This window comes from Canis lupus, chromosome 5 (genome assembly GCF_048164855.1).
Source record: "Canis lupus baileyi chromosome 5, mCanLup2.hap1, whole genome shotgun sequence".
In the NCBI taxonomy this organism is placed as follows: domain Eukaryota; kingdom Metazoa; phylum Chordata; class Mammalia; order Carnivora; family Canidae; genus Canis; species Canis lupus.
In genome coordinates, this window is record NC_132842.1 from 79,344,983 (window position 1) to 79,357,340 (window position 12,358).

General features: G+C 46.2%; 1 protein-coding gene across 2 annotated transcripts in view; it reads left to right on the forward strand.

The window, feature by feature from the left end:
* The window catches only part of PLA2G2C (phospholipase A2 group IIC), a 91,250-nt gene that overhangs the window by 32,136 nt on the left and 46,756 nt on the right, over window positions 1-12,358 (forward strand). Inside the window, exons 3-4 of one of the 2 annotated variants that reach the window (XR_012031807.1) lie at window positions 104-523; window positions 2,870-3,026. The gene's annotated coding sequence lies outside the window, so the exon portion shown is untranslated. Of the gene's footprint in view, window positions 1-103; window positions 524-2,869 lie in introns of those variants that run through there. The other variant, XR_012031815.1, reaches the window with a different exon arrangement.

A 12,358-nucleotide genomic window follows, 5' to 3' on the forward strand; every position in this document is an offset into this window, starting at 1 on the left:
AAACTGAGGAAGAAACCTTTATTTAGTAGCATGGACTTAGGTACACTATCTCATGCACTTCTTTACATTCCCATGAAATGGGCTTTATCATCTTTTTTCACAGAGGAAGATATGGAGATGCACAGAAGTTCAGCAAGTTATGGAGATCACACATCCAACAGTGACAGGGCTGGGAGGCCACCCCCTGTCATGCACCATGCTCGGAAACCATCTCTTCCTTTTAGATTCTGCAGGAGCCAGCTTGGGACTGAAAACGGGCCCTGTAGAGCCACCCCAGCTCTCAGCTCCATGAGATGGGCACCTGACTCTCCTCTGCCTCCTCCGACCGTCTTCAGTGTTCACCAGGGGTGGTCCAGAGCCCCCTTTCCAGTAAACCTTCTTGTACAAATCTCTATCTCTGGATCTGCTTCCTGGGAAATCAAGCTGTTAGCGGAAATATATCCAGTGTAGATGTCCATACTCTGATGCCCCAGCACCGGGGGCATAAGCCTGCATCTGGCTAATGGGAGACAGAGACTTGCTGGTGAGCCATGGGGCCTGGATTAGAATCTTACTGTCCACGTCTCACAGTGGTGGGCTCTTGCGGATTGATCAGCCTTCCCACAACCCCGGCTTCAGTATCTATAACAGGAGCATAATAGTAGCCTCCATCTCATTGGCTGTGGCAGGCGAGGTGGCTGATGCATTAGAATAGAGCTTGGCACATGGCAACGGGCAGTGAATGTTGCATCACTAGTTGCAGGTGCCATTGAAAGCACCTTCATTTTCCCAGATTCCTCGGTCTCCTTGAAATCACACTCTTCTGGTTCACCTGCTTCTCTCAGAATTTGCCCTCAGTTTGCTCTGCTGCCTCCTCTTCCTCCTCCTGCCTCTCAATTCGGGTATTCTCCAGGGCCTGGCCTTTTGCCTGCTCCCTCATTTCTCCCTTTCCCGTGTTCGTTCTCTCTCTCTCTCTCTCTCTCTCTCTCCACTCTCTCCCACTGTGCTGGAAAGTGGCCTGTAAGCCCTCCAGTGCTGTGAATAGCCCTCCAAGTGAGCTGCCTGTTTTTTGGTTTTTGCTTTTTTAATGCTTCAGTTTTTGGGGAGGATGGGCAGTCCTGTCATTTGCACCAATAACTAGAGCATCTCCCGTTTTGGCTCCAAAAGTCAGTCTGTCAAACTTGTGAATTGCGTTAGCGATTTTGTTTTCGACTTATGCCCTTGAGTAAGGGCACCCGCCCGTCTTGTAATATGTGCTATTGTCAAGGCTGATAATGCACAGAAGGCAAGAGGAGGGAGAGAGAAAGGTACCCACCATTTGACGTTCTATGACAAGAGACAGGATAAAGAGCTTCTGCGAAAGTCCTAGAATAATGAGGACAATGAGCCATTATTCTCAGGGCTTCATTTTTAGACTGTTGTGGTGAGCTCCTGAAGTCTCAATTGTTTACATATGAATTATGAGACTTCCAGGAAAGCCTAAAGCCCATGAAAATTATACCCGAGAAATTGTACCAATGGCCTTGTGTTTCAGGTTCAATTGATCTCAGTTAAATCAATGAAAACATATTTTCTGACTTCAGAGGTTAAAGAATGTGTTTCTAGGAGAAGAGGAAGAGAGCGACTGAGCAGAAACAGGCGAGGAGTGGAGGAGATAGGAGCTCACATCTGCATGCTCAGCATTTGACAACTGTCTTTTCAGCCAGAAAACCTTCTTTTTTTTTTAAGGATTTTATTTATTTATTCATGAGAGACACAGAGAAAGGCAGAGACAGAGGCAGAGGGAGAAGCAGGCTCCCTGTGGGGATCCTGATGCAGGGCCTGATCCCAGGACCCCGAGATCACGAACTGAGCCAAAGGCAGTTGCTCAACTGCTGAGCCACCCACGTGCACCAGCCAGAAAACCTTTGTAAGGAGAGAGTCCTTCACTCCCACTCTACAAGTAAGGAAACAGAGACTCAGAACAGAGAAAGACCCTCCCTGAGGCCATGTGCAAGGTGGTCTCCACACCCACCTGCCACTGGCAGGGCTGATTGGTGTAGGAGTAGGACGCTGTGATGGCATCATAACTTCAAGATGATCTTCAGTCAACTTCATCTCTGTCATCACCCTTGTGACATGTAGGGGCAAGCCAAACAAGACATTTCTATGTAGTAGTGACTTTGATTTGTTGAAAACACAAATCAGTGAAAGTTTTGTGATGAATGGATACCTATCCCCCCCGCCCCCACACTCCCCTGGATTCACACAAGGCCTTCTGAGGGCTTTTGTACATTTTTGTACATTCTTATTTGTACATTCAGTTTTGTACATTCTCATGCTCTCTAGGGTTCCATCCGGTGTAGCCAAATGGATTGAACTTGCTTTCAATCTACACTCGTAGCTTAGAAAATTCTGGATGTGGAGTGAGGTTATAATATCTGGGTACAGGGATTAAGGCCCGGGGCTAGCCAATCAGTGAGATCCTCCCATTACATGTGCACACTACAACTGCAGGAGGTGACCAGTGCTGGACTCCTGTGACCATCTCAGGTGACCTCAAAGAGAAACCCAAAACAGGAAGAACCAGGAAAACACTTAAGTGGATGCATGCCGGCAACGTTTCTGAATGACCGAAGCATGATGTATCAAGACCGCTAAGGGCATTTTTCGTGTCTATGTCGAAATCAGTAGGCCTTGATTTTTATAGCCAAATTATACCTTGTGATGCGCAATTGCAGGACTGTTTGCAAACATGTATGCCCCATCCCCCTTTTGCACATAATCCCCTGCAAACTGACAGGTTTTGGAGCAGTTCCTTCAGAGCGATCTGAAATATTGTCTCCCCAGTAAGACAACGAATAAAGCATTTACTAACCTAGTTTCAGGTTGGCTTTTTTTTTTTTTTCAGCTGACATGTGTGTGGAAAATTCTTGCTTCTATGAGGAGCCTTACCAAATAATTTATTTGATGCCAGTTTTATGACTGCTGCAAACCCAGGAAGAGAAAGAGAAATTATTTTGAAGGAGAGAGTTTAGGAAATAAATAAAGACGTTTTCTTTCCTCTGTGCTTGATTTTTTTTTTTTTTAAATCTTAGCGGTTGGAATTTGGTGCTTGTGGTTTTGAAGACTAAAATTCCCAAACCTTTATGTAGGACTTCTGTGGGGGCACCGAGCTGGCTGCCATCCCCCAGTCTGTTCCACTGAGTGTGACCAGAGCACTTCATATTGGTGGCTGAATGGAACATATTAGCTAGTGAACACCTGCCCCCAGCTCACAGCAAACAGCTCAAAGTGAAGTACTTCCAGAGTAGAGTGTGTACAAGGGTCTTTGCTTGTCTTATTGTGGTGTTGCAAAGGCATGGCCCTGGGTTTCCATGAATCTTAGGTTTGAGAGGTCTTTCCAAGATCCTTCCTGGTTGCCTGAAGTCCAAGGGTTTCATAAGGTCAGAGAAAGTCATCCAAGAGAATTTTCATGAGCAGACTAAGCCACAAGCATCAATTTTGTTTTCTGCCTTTATTCCTGCCTGCGAAGTATTTTCCAATTATGTTTCCGTGTTATTCTTAACCAAGCGGTTCTCTGTGCTTTATTGCCTTGGACTTCCTAAGCACGGGATTGAATCATTTGTTCCCTCTATCTGGAAATCCACTCTCGGGAACGGAGTCTATGCTCTGGCCTTGGGTTAAGGGAGCCATTTACATTTCTTGCAAGTGTCCTGTCCAAACTGCCTCCACCTTGGCTTTCCAGTTTGCACCCCTCTCAGGTTCTGATTTAAAAGCACTTAATTAGGATGCTAATTAGAACCTAATCGGGCTGCTAATGAAGTAGTTGACAGCCCAGATCAATTAAAAAGGGGAAAAAACATCCCTGGCCTTTTGTTTGCAGCCTCTACAGGAGATGACATTCTCTTTTTAATTGCTTTGAGGCAGGCTGCCTGTGAACCAATCAGCCCCTGTGGTTGCTGCTGGTCTCCTGGTCACATTGTCTCTCCTGGCCAGAGGCAGCTCTGCAGAGAAGGTGTGCAGTCGGACTTTGCAAAGCAAGCTTTCTCCCTTTTTGTGTGCTTGAAGCTCTGTAAATCTCACACTTCCAAGAGGACTGCTCTGCCTACCTGTCCCTGATTCTGGCCACCGACTTAGTCTATACACACGCAGCTACCTAGAAAAGTGGCAGTGAGCACTAAAACCAAATAAATGTTTAAATAATAATCCTGCTCCTCCTCCTCCTTTTCCCCCCTGCTAACCTGGAGGCTAGAGAATTTTGGTGATGACTTTTGTAGAAATAACAATAGTGGGTGAGAGCTGACCTAGCAAGCATTACTCAGTAAAACACAAGATTGCTTTCTAGACTGCAGTCATCTTGGGAACATGTGAGATTTGCAGTGAGGCCAGGCCTGCAAACTGAGAGACAGTCCTGATGAGGGGAAGCAGGCCAGGGGATAAAGACTGAGGAGAGGGGTGGCCAGGGAAGCAGACATCAGAGGGTAGCGCATGCTTGCCCAAAGAAGAGAGCTATGTAAGTGGTTTAACAAAATATATACTTCATAATGCGTGTTGAGCATCTATTGTGTGCCAGGCGCTCTGCTTAGCTCAGGTTACGAAGCAGTGAGCAAAACAAGACAGACAATAAACAAATGATTGTAGATAAATTAAATGTGCTCAGTGCTGCCAAAGACCAATCCTGAGCACTCCAGGCATGTCCTGTACAGACGCTGCAGATCGCCCTGAGGAATAAAGCTGCAGCTGAGAAGTGAAGGTCAAGTATGAGATGGCTGGGCAGTGGGGCCAGAACAGTCCCCCTTGCAGGAATAGCATCTGTGAAGAGGGGAGCCCAGCTTTTGTTCTAGGAGCTAAGAAAAGTCTTCAGTGCTAGAGCAGAAAGAAGGGAAGGAATTCGTGAGTTGAGGCTAGGGCTTTGCTTAGTCATTCATAGCCTTTTAAGCCACAGGAAGGATTTGGACTGTAAGGGGCTATGAGGAAGGCATTAACAGCTTTTAAGCAGGGGATTCTTCGGATCAGTATGCGTGCTTGAAATATCCCAGCATCTGTGTGGGGGACTGATCAGAAGGAGTCCAGATGGGGAGTGAGGGGATCAGTGGTTTAAGTGGACGTCAATGGTGGCCTGAGCTGGGACGCCAGCAGTGGGGACGAGTTGAGGTGGGTAGGCTTGAGAGGCCTTTTGAAGAAGGAAGAGGCAAGAGTTGCTGGTTAATTGCATGTTGGATGCAAGGAAGAGGAAGTGGCCAAGACTCCTTCCTAAAAGTATGGTTTGAGCAGTGGCTTTACTGTGGGACCATTTACTGAGATTAGGAATGACAAGGAGAGAGTAGACCTGGGGGTAAGGGTAGGACAATCATAAATCCAGTCTTGACAATGTTTAGTGTGAGGCATCAAAAGGCGATGTCAAGGAGGGCAATAAGATCGGAGGGTCTGGAGCCCGGATGAGCTGGAGACGAATGAGAGGTTGGCCAACTGTAGGCCATAATCTGGGGAGTTCCACAAGATTCTCTTGCAGGGGGAGGGAAACCCCTCCTTTGAGAGGAAGCTCAAATCCAGAGGAATTCCAACATTAAATGGTCTCTGAGCAGAGGAGGAATATGGAATCAGCCAAGGCAACTATGAAGGAGCTGCCAGAGACAAGAGGAGGAACAGGGGATGATCTTCTTGGGGATGGTTTTTGTATTCAAGGCTTTCTGTGAGGAGATCATTGTGAACTGACAATCACTCAGTAGTTTTCAAAATCATTTAAGCAACAGAAGTCCCCTGAGAGCAAACCTTCAGGAGATGTCACCCGGAGAGGTGGGGGCTGGCCTTGAGGTCCTGCTCGCTCTACCTTCCTCTTGTCACCCCACCTCCCACCTCTGAATCCCAGGCTCTGAAGAAGGGCATTGGAACAGCCCTGCCCTAGAGGATACTCGCTGGTGCATCAAAGTGAGACCTACTTCTTCCCCCGATCCTCTTCAAGGGCATGCACCACTCTACCCCATAAACCAACCAAAGACCTGATTCCTTTGCATGGAGGGAGCTCAAGGGATCTGACCTCTGCATTGCTCCAGATTAAAAGTATCAGGGGGCCCCTTATGAGACACCACACCTTCTTCCCCCATTAATAAATGCCTCATAATCCTTAGAAGCTCAGCTTAGACATCACTGGCTTCGTGAACCTTCTTCGGGCCCCCAATTCAGAACGGATTATGCCTCCTCTGTGGGGCTGCTTAGCACTCCTCACATGGACGACTTGGTTATTTATTTACACACCCTTTTCCTCCATCAGACTTTGAGTTTCTCAGGGCAGGGACCAAGTCTTTACACCTCAAAGCCAGGATAATGCCTGGCACAGTGTAGGTGTTGAATCAATGTTTGCCCAATTGGATTAAATTACATTGAATTAAACTTGGAAGGGCCCTCAGATCGGCTACGGTCCTTCCTTCTCTGAGATAAAGGTGAGAATAAGCTCCAGCTCTTTGCTGGCAGAAGTGATTCTGGAATCCCGAGTCCTGATTTCCAGTCCAATTTTCTTAGGATCCTTTCTTCAGTGCTCAAGAGTTAATAGCGCTGAATAAATATGGCAATGTTGGAGAGAGAACCCCCTGGTCTGCGAGCTGTAGGTGGCTCTCGCTGGTTTAAATGGCATTATCTCCGTAGCATCCACCAGGCCCACGGTGTAAAGTGGCTTTCTTTGGAGTCATTTTTCATAAGTAGAAGTGTGACTGTCTCTCCTACTTGTCCTCACCACCTGTCATGGCTCTGGCTCCTTCACAGATTCCCCGTCACTTTTAATTCTTACCTTCAAGAAAGAGCCCGCTTCTCACATTTTCTAGTGGAGATGCTTTATTTGTTTTCTTTTAATCTCCTTTTTACAGGATTTGGCCCAAGGATGGTTCCAATATAAAGGCTCTGGAGCTTTCTCTGTGTGGACAGGGCTAGGGAATTCCTTGCGGGGGAAGCAAAATTGGCCTCCCTTCCTGGAGCCTGAGTAACAGTTCTTTTTTCGGAAGACTAGGTGAGAAAGGGTTCTCAAGAGCCATCCTTGAGGAGAGAAGCTGTAAACATTTCTCGTTCACCATCAGTGGCGGCAGGGTTCTGACCCTCAATTTAGAAGAAACGGGTGCAAGGCGCCAAGAAGCTGGATGCTCACTTCTCTCCCACTCACCAAGGACCTGGGTCAGTTGTTGGTTTCCCTTCAGATCCCCCCTTCTTTAACCATTCTGCCCCCCTGGGGTTCAGCCAAGAATTACTGCCAGCCTACCAATCCTGCTGAGGAAGCGGGGGAGGCAGAGGGAAGGAAGAGCCAGGGCTCAGGACTCAATCTCACCTTCTTTTTTTTTTTTTTTTTTTTTTAAGATTTTATTTATTTATTCATGAGAGACACAGAGAGAGAGAGAGAGAGAGAGAGAGAGGCAGAGACACAGGCAGAGGGAGAAGCAGGCTCCATGCAGGGAACCCAATGTGGGATTCAATCCCGGTTCTCCAGGATCACACCCCTGGCTGAAGGCCGCGCTCAATCCCTGAGCCACCCAGGCATCCTTCCATCCCACCTTCAAGCTGCAGCTCTACCACCTACCTGTGGGATCCGTCCCTTAACCTTGGGGACACTCCGTGTCCTCCTCTGCAGACTGAGATTGAGAGCACCTCCCTGGCAGGCTAGCTGTGGCGATTGGCAAAAATGTACATAAAACCACCCGCAGTGTGTTTGGCCCATATGGTCACCTGAGAAACGTTCATTATTAATAAGCCAGATTATTTTTTTTCAGGGGAAATCATTCATTTTCCTTGCTTTCATCCTAGTGGCACACCCCAAACCGCTATGATCAATCCTATAATATCCACTGTGTGCATGGACGTGAGCGCCTGGTGCCATAATGGCTTGCTGTTTTGAATTGCAATTGTTTGAATGCAATTGTTGTTGTTAATGTTGAATGTTGTTATTGATGGGACAGTCTCTTTTCAAGATAGATTCTTGCATGATAAGTAGTTACTTGTAGCTGAACAGGTCCAGAGAAAGAAACCTAGATTGCTTTACGAATTTGGCCTGTTTCGGGTTTGGAAAATGTGGATTAATCTGTCAAAAGAAAAAGAAAAAGTATTTAACCAATGGGGACACTTGGACTAATTGAGTGTGGATTCTGTAGCTACTCGGGGTATCCTTGGCAACTGTTTAGGGGAGCGCTGAGCTTCCTAGAGCTCTGCTTTCAGATGGAGGACACACAAAGGTTATCCTTTCAAAGCTCTCTGTGTCTGTCAGCTAGTGTCTGCAGGCAATATGTGTTTTTGAGAGAGCCTGATGGATTACAAGGAAGATGTGGGTGGCCAGATTCTTTGCTTTGCATAGAAATATTACACTTTTTAAACTAATGTCTGATCTTGATAGTTCTCTGGTTAAGAGGTACCCTATAACAGTATCTTAACCTTGGCTTAAGAGCAAACAGAAAGGTTACTCTTTCTTTGCATCTTTATGCTGGAAGCTCATGCTTTTCTATTCACAGGCCTTCCCTGAAAGAGCTCTGCTACTTGAATGGGCCATTGATGACGTCAAATACAATGATGGGACTCTATTTTTTCTTTTACTTTTTTTTTTTCCAGTATTGAGTATTTGCTGGAAACTATTTTGGTACATCCTAGTTGCACATGAGAGTATACAAAAAAAAAAAAATTAGGAACACCAAAGAAGTTCAAGACTTTCATTTCAGCCACCTGAAATGTCTAGCAATGAAGTCCTGGTTAAGGGGTTTTAGAACACACCAGACGATGCAGTTTCACACAGCCGCTATAAGTTGTACTCATGGGAAGTTTTTAATGGGACACGTGGGGAAATGCTTGTGATGTAATGTGAAAAAGGGCATAAAATCATATGTTAGTTCTGATCTTGGCTTCACCAAAATAAGACATGAAGATGAATGAAGTCTGAAGGGATGTGTGCCAAGCTGATAATCATCCCCAAGTTGTGCTTGTGTGTGGGACTGTGATTTTATCTTATTTTTTTTATATCTTCTCATCTGTTTTTTTTTTAACTTTTCCCAGTACACATTAAATACTTCAAGTAAGAAGCTATTTTGTTAAATAACAAAGGTAAGGACAAAATTCTCATAGGTTCTCATAGGTTCCTGGAGGTGATAGCGGTAGCGTTTTTAAACTAGAAATTGGTAGCGAGGGATAACCGTTGGATATTAATGTTTAGCACTTACATAACATTTCATGGGAGGCTTTTCGGGTGTTTTATAGCGCCTGAGCTCTCATTTTCATACCATCCCCGTGTGGTAGGCAGCAGGAGTTGTAACGATTTTGTGCACTTAAAAAAAAAAAAAAAGAGCAGGTGCTAAATGAAGACGGCATTTTGCTTGCTTCTACAGATGTTTTTTAGCTGTGAGATTAGACCCTGTGTGAGGACATTTGCCACTGCGCCTCATTCACAGATGCATAGGTGATCAGGATTGGCAGGAACCCTAGAAATAGCATATAGCCCACTGCCTTGAAAAGAGGAGACAGAGATGAACCCGTGAGCTTACCTAGTGTTTGAAAAGCTAATTCCCACGCTTTCTTGCTCAGCATGGAGAATGTTCCAGAGGCGCTTTTGCTTTTACATATAATCTATTCTTGCTGAAGCCCTTTAAAGGAAAAAGGAGGTAGGGGGGTGCCCGGGTGGTTCAGTAGGTTAAGTGGCTGACTTGATTTCAGCTCAGGTCATGGTCTCGGGGTCGTTAGAGGGAGCCCCGCTTTGGGCTCTGCACTGGGTGTGGAGCCCACTTGAGATTCTCTCTCTCCCTCTCCCTCTGCCCCTCCCCCTGCTTGTTCTCTAAATAAAAGAGAGGGGGCGCAGAAAGGAGGGATACTGAATCATTAAGGTTGGGATTGGAAGTGGGGTAGAAAAAAGGCTTTTGGCAGCCAGAGAAAGTGGCCCCAACTCCTGCTGGCTGAATTTCTACCACGTCCGAGTGTCTGGTGCTTCTCTGGTCTCCTTGTGGCAGTGAGACCACCTGAGCTCTCTCTGTGCCCGCCGCCCACTCCCAGTCTCCCAGATTTCCATGTCACTAGTGTTTCTGACACACCCGCCTGTCTATGATGTTAACTTTCAACTCTAGGAGTCAGGGTATAGAAGAATTTGAAGCTTCTCTCCCTCCCGGTTTCCTGATAGGGTTTTTAAGGGTGATCTGGTTCAAATACAGGGGAGGCAAATGCACACATTCCCCCAGTTACCGTCTCTGCTGTTTTGATCAGTGCTTACCTGAGGATGGACTTTCTCCCATAGCACCCATGAGTTCACAGGGATTCCAGAAAGGGCAAATATTAGTGCAGTAATGCTACTTTTTGGAGTTCAATAGATACCTGGTTTTGAATGGAGGTTCTCCCTGTGGCTAGTAGACCCTCAATTCTTTGGAGTGCAAACAGAAGGTGACGAATGAGAGCGGCAGCAGCTATATTATTAGTCAGGAGTAATAAGGAAATCTGGAAATATCAGTGCTTAATAAGGCAAGCACTGATTTTTCTTTTTTTTGCAAAATCTGCTGGGTAACATCTGGGCACTTCTCTATCTGATGACTCTGGGAGGTAGGCACCCTCCATCTAGTGTCGCTACATCTCAATATGTGACATCCAGGATCATAAGGTCAGAGAGGAGAGAGCTAAAAGGTCATGGACTAGCTCTTAAGTGTTGTGGCCAGAAATGACACATGGCACTTCCATTCATATTTTATTAACTTGGACAGGCCACACACGGCTTTGCTGGACCGCCAGGGGATTGGTCGTTCAGCACACACGGGCTTCTGAGTGAGGGCTAGATGTCTCTGGTGCCTGACGGATCTCAGCTGAGCCTCTCCTGTGGACCAAGCACTGTTGTAAATGCTTTACATGTTCATCCCAGTCGATCCTCAATCTTAGGAAGTAATCGCTAATGCCTCCATCATACAGATGAGAAACTGAGCCACAGAGAGGTTAGGCGGCTTGCGAGCGTGTCCCAGTTATTAAGTGATGAAGCCAGGATTTTAAAGTCACATAGTCTGGCTCCAGGGCCTTGAGTTTTGAACCTCAGCACTGATTATCCCCCTCACATTATTTCTTCTGGGGGGATTTCTGTAAGATTATAGGCAATGTCAGTAAAACACACGGATGGCAGCGACTTCTGTCATTATAGTTGTGGGCTACCTCAAATCCTTTCTCAGTCAAAACAGGGCATAAATAGATGGCTATGTGATAGAGCTTTATTAAAAAGGTATCTCTTTCATCCTGGCATCTGACGTTGCATGGAATGCCTTCATAGAACCTTGCAGAGAAGTATCAAGCAATTACCATTGCATGGGAGTATTTTAGCCAGCCGTGCCCATTCTTACCCATTCTTTGCATGAGAGCAAAGTTTAAATTTTAATTACTGGCCTGCCATGTCTCGTTACTGGAATCTGCAAGGCTGCTCGGAGCAAAATTTAAGGACACAACAGTAGTTTATTTCGTATTTGTTTTAATTAAACACTAGTGCTGGTCTTGACTCATCCTGTAGGTAGTTACAGCAAAAATACCATGTTGTAAAGGGATGTCTGAGCCCTTTCGTGGAACCAGAAGTATATTTGGTGTTGAAGTGACTCCCTGTGCATTCCTGCCATGAGTTAATTGATAGCGCTCCTGCCCCTTTATTAGGAAGCCTCAGCAGCTGGAGACAGCCTGGTGTGGAGGTGAGAAGGCAACACTACCCCCAGGAAAGGGACTGTTCGGAATTCTCTAGCTGTGCATAGACCAGGAAAAGACATCACTGAGGTTATAGAAGGACTAGGGCAGTGAATGGTGTGCATAAACCGGAGTGGCTACGGCTGTTGGTACCTTTCCCCCGTGCCAGGTGGGAGACGGAACACAGACTCTTGGTACTTGAGAAAGATTCCCAATTCATCCCTAATTCTGGGCATTGGGAGATGGCTCCTTTTTATTTCTCATCTTCTTTCTAGTGCCTGGTTTCTGCTTTAGATTGCAGCCCACCGTCTCTGACAAAGGGGGGGTGCCCTCCTAGGAATCGCTGGCTCCCTGAGTTTAATCCCTGTGCTGGGCAATGGGCCAGGAGAGAAAGGTAAGGAGACACCGCCCCAGCGCCAGCCACACACACAGATGGGTAAACAATAAGCTAAGTGAGAGTGAACTTCAAATGTGCTCCACAGAGACACGGGGGAGGAGGGGGGAGTGCAGAGGAGGGGCCAATTAACTCAGCATTGGGCTAAGATTGCTGAATCATGTCTGTGGGTGCCTCATTGTCCTTTGAGACTAATCAGAATCCATAGATATTACTATTTCTAAGAACTAAATAGGTTGCGTTAGGTAATGTAATCCCCCAGTATCATTTTAGCTTCCACTGAATATCATTCTGCAGGATCTTTGGATCAGGTATGGACAATTTAGGCACTGGGAGCTACATTCGCCAGATATT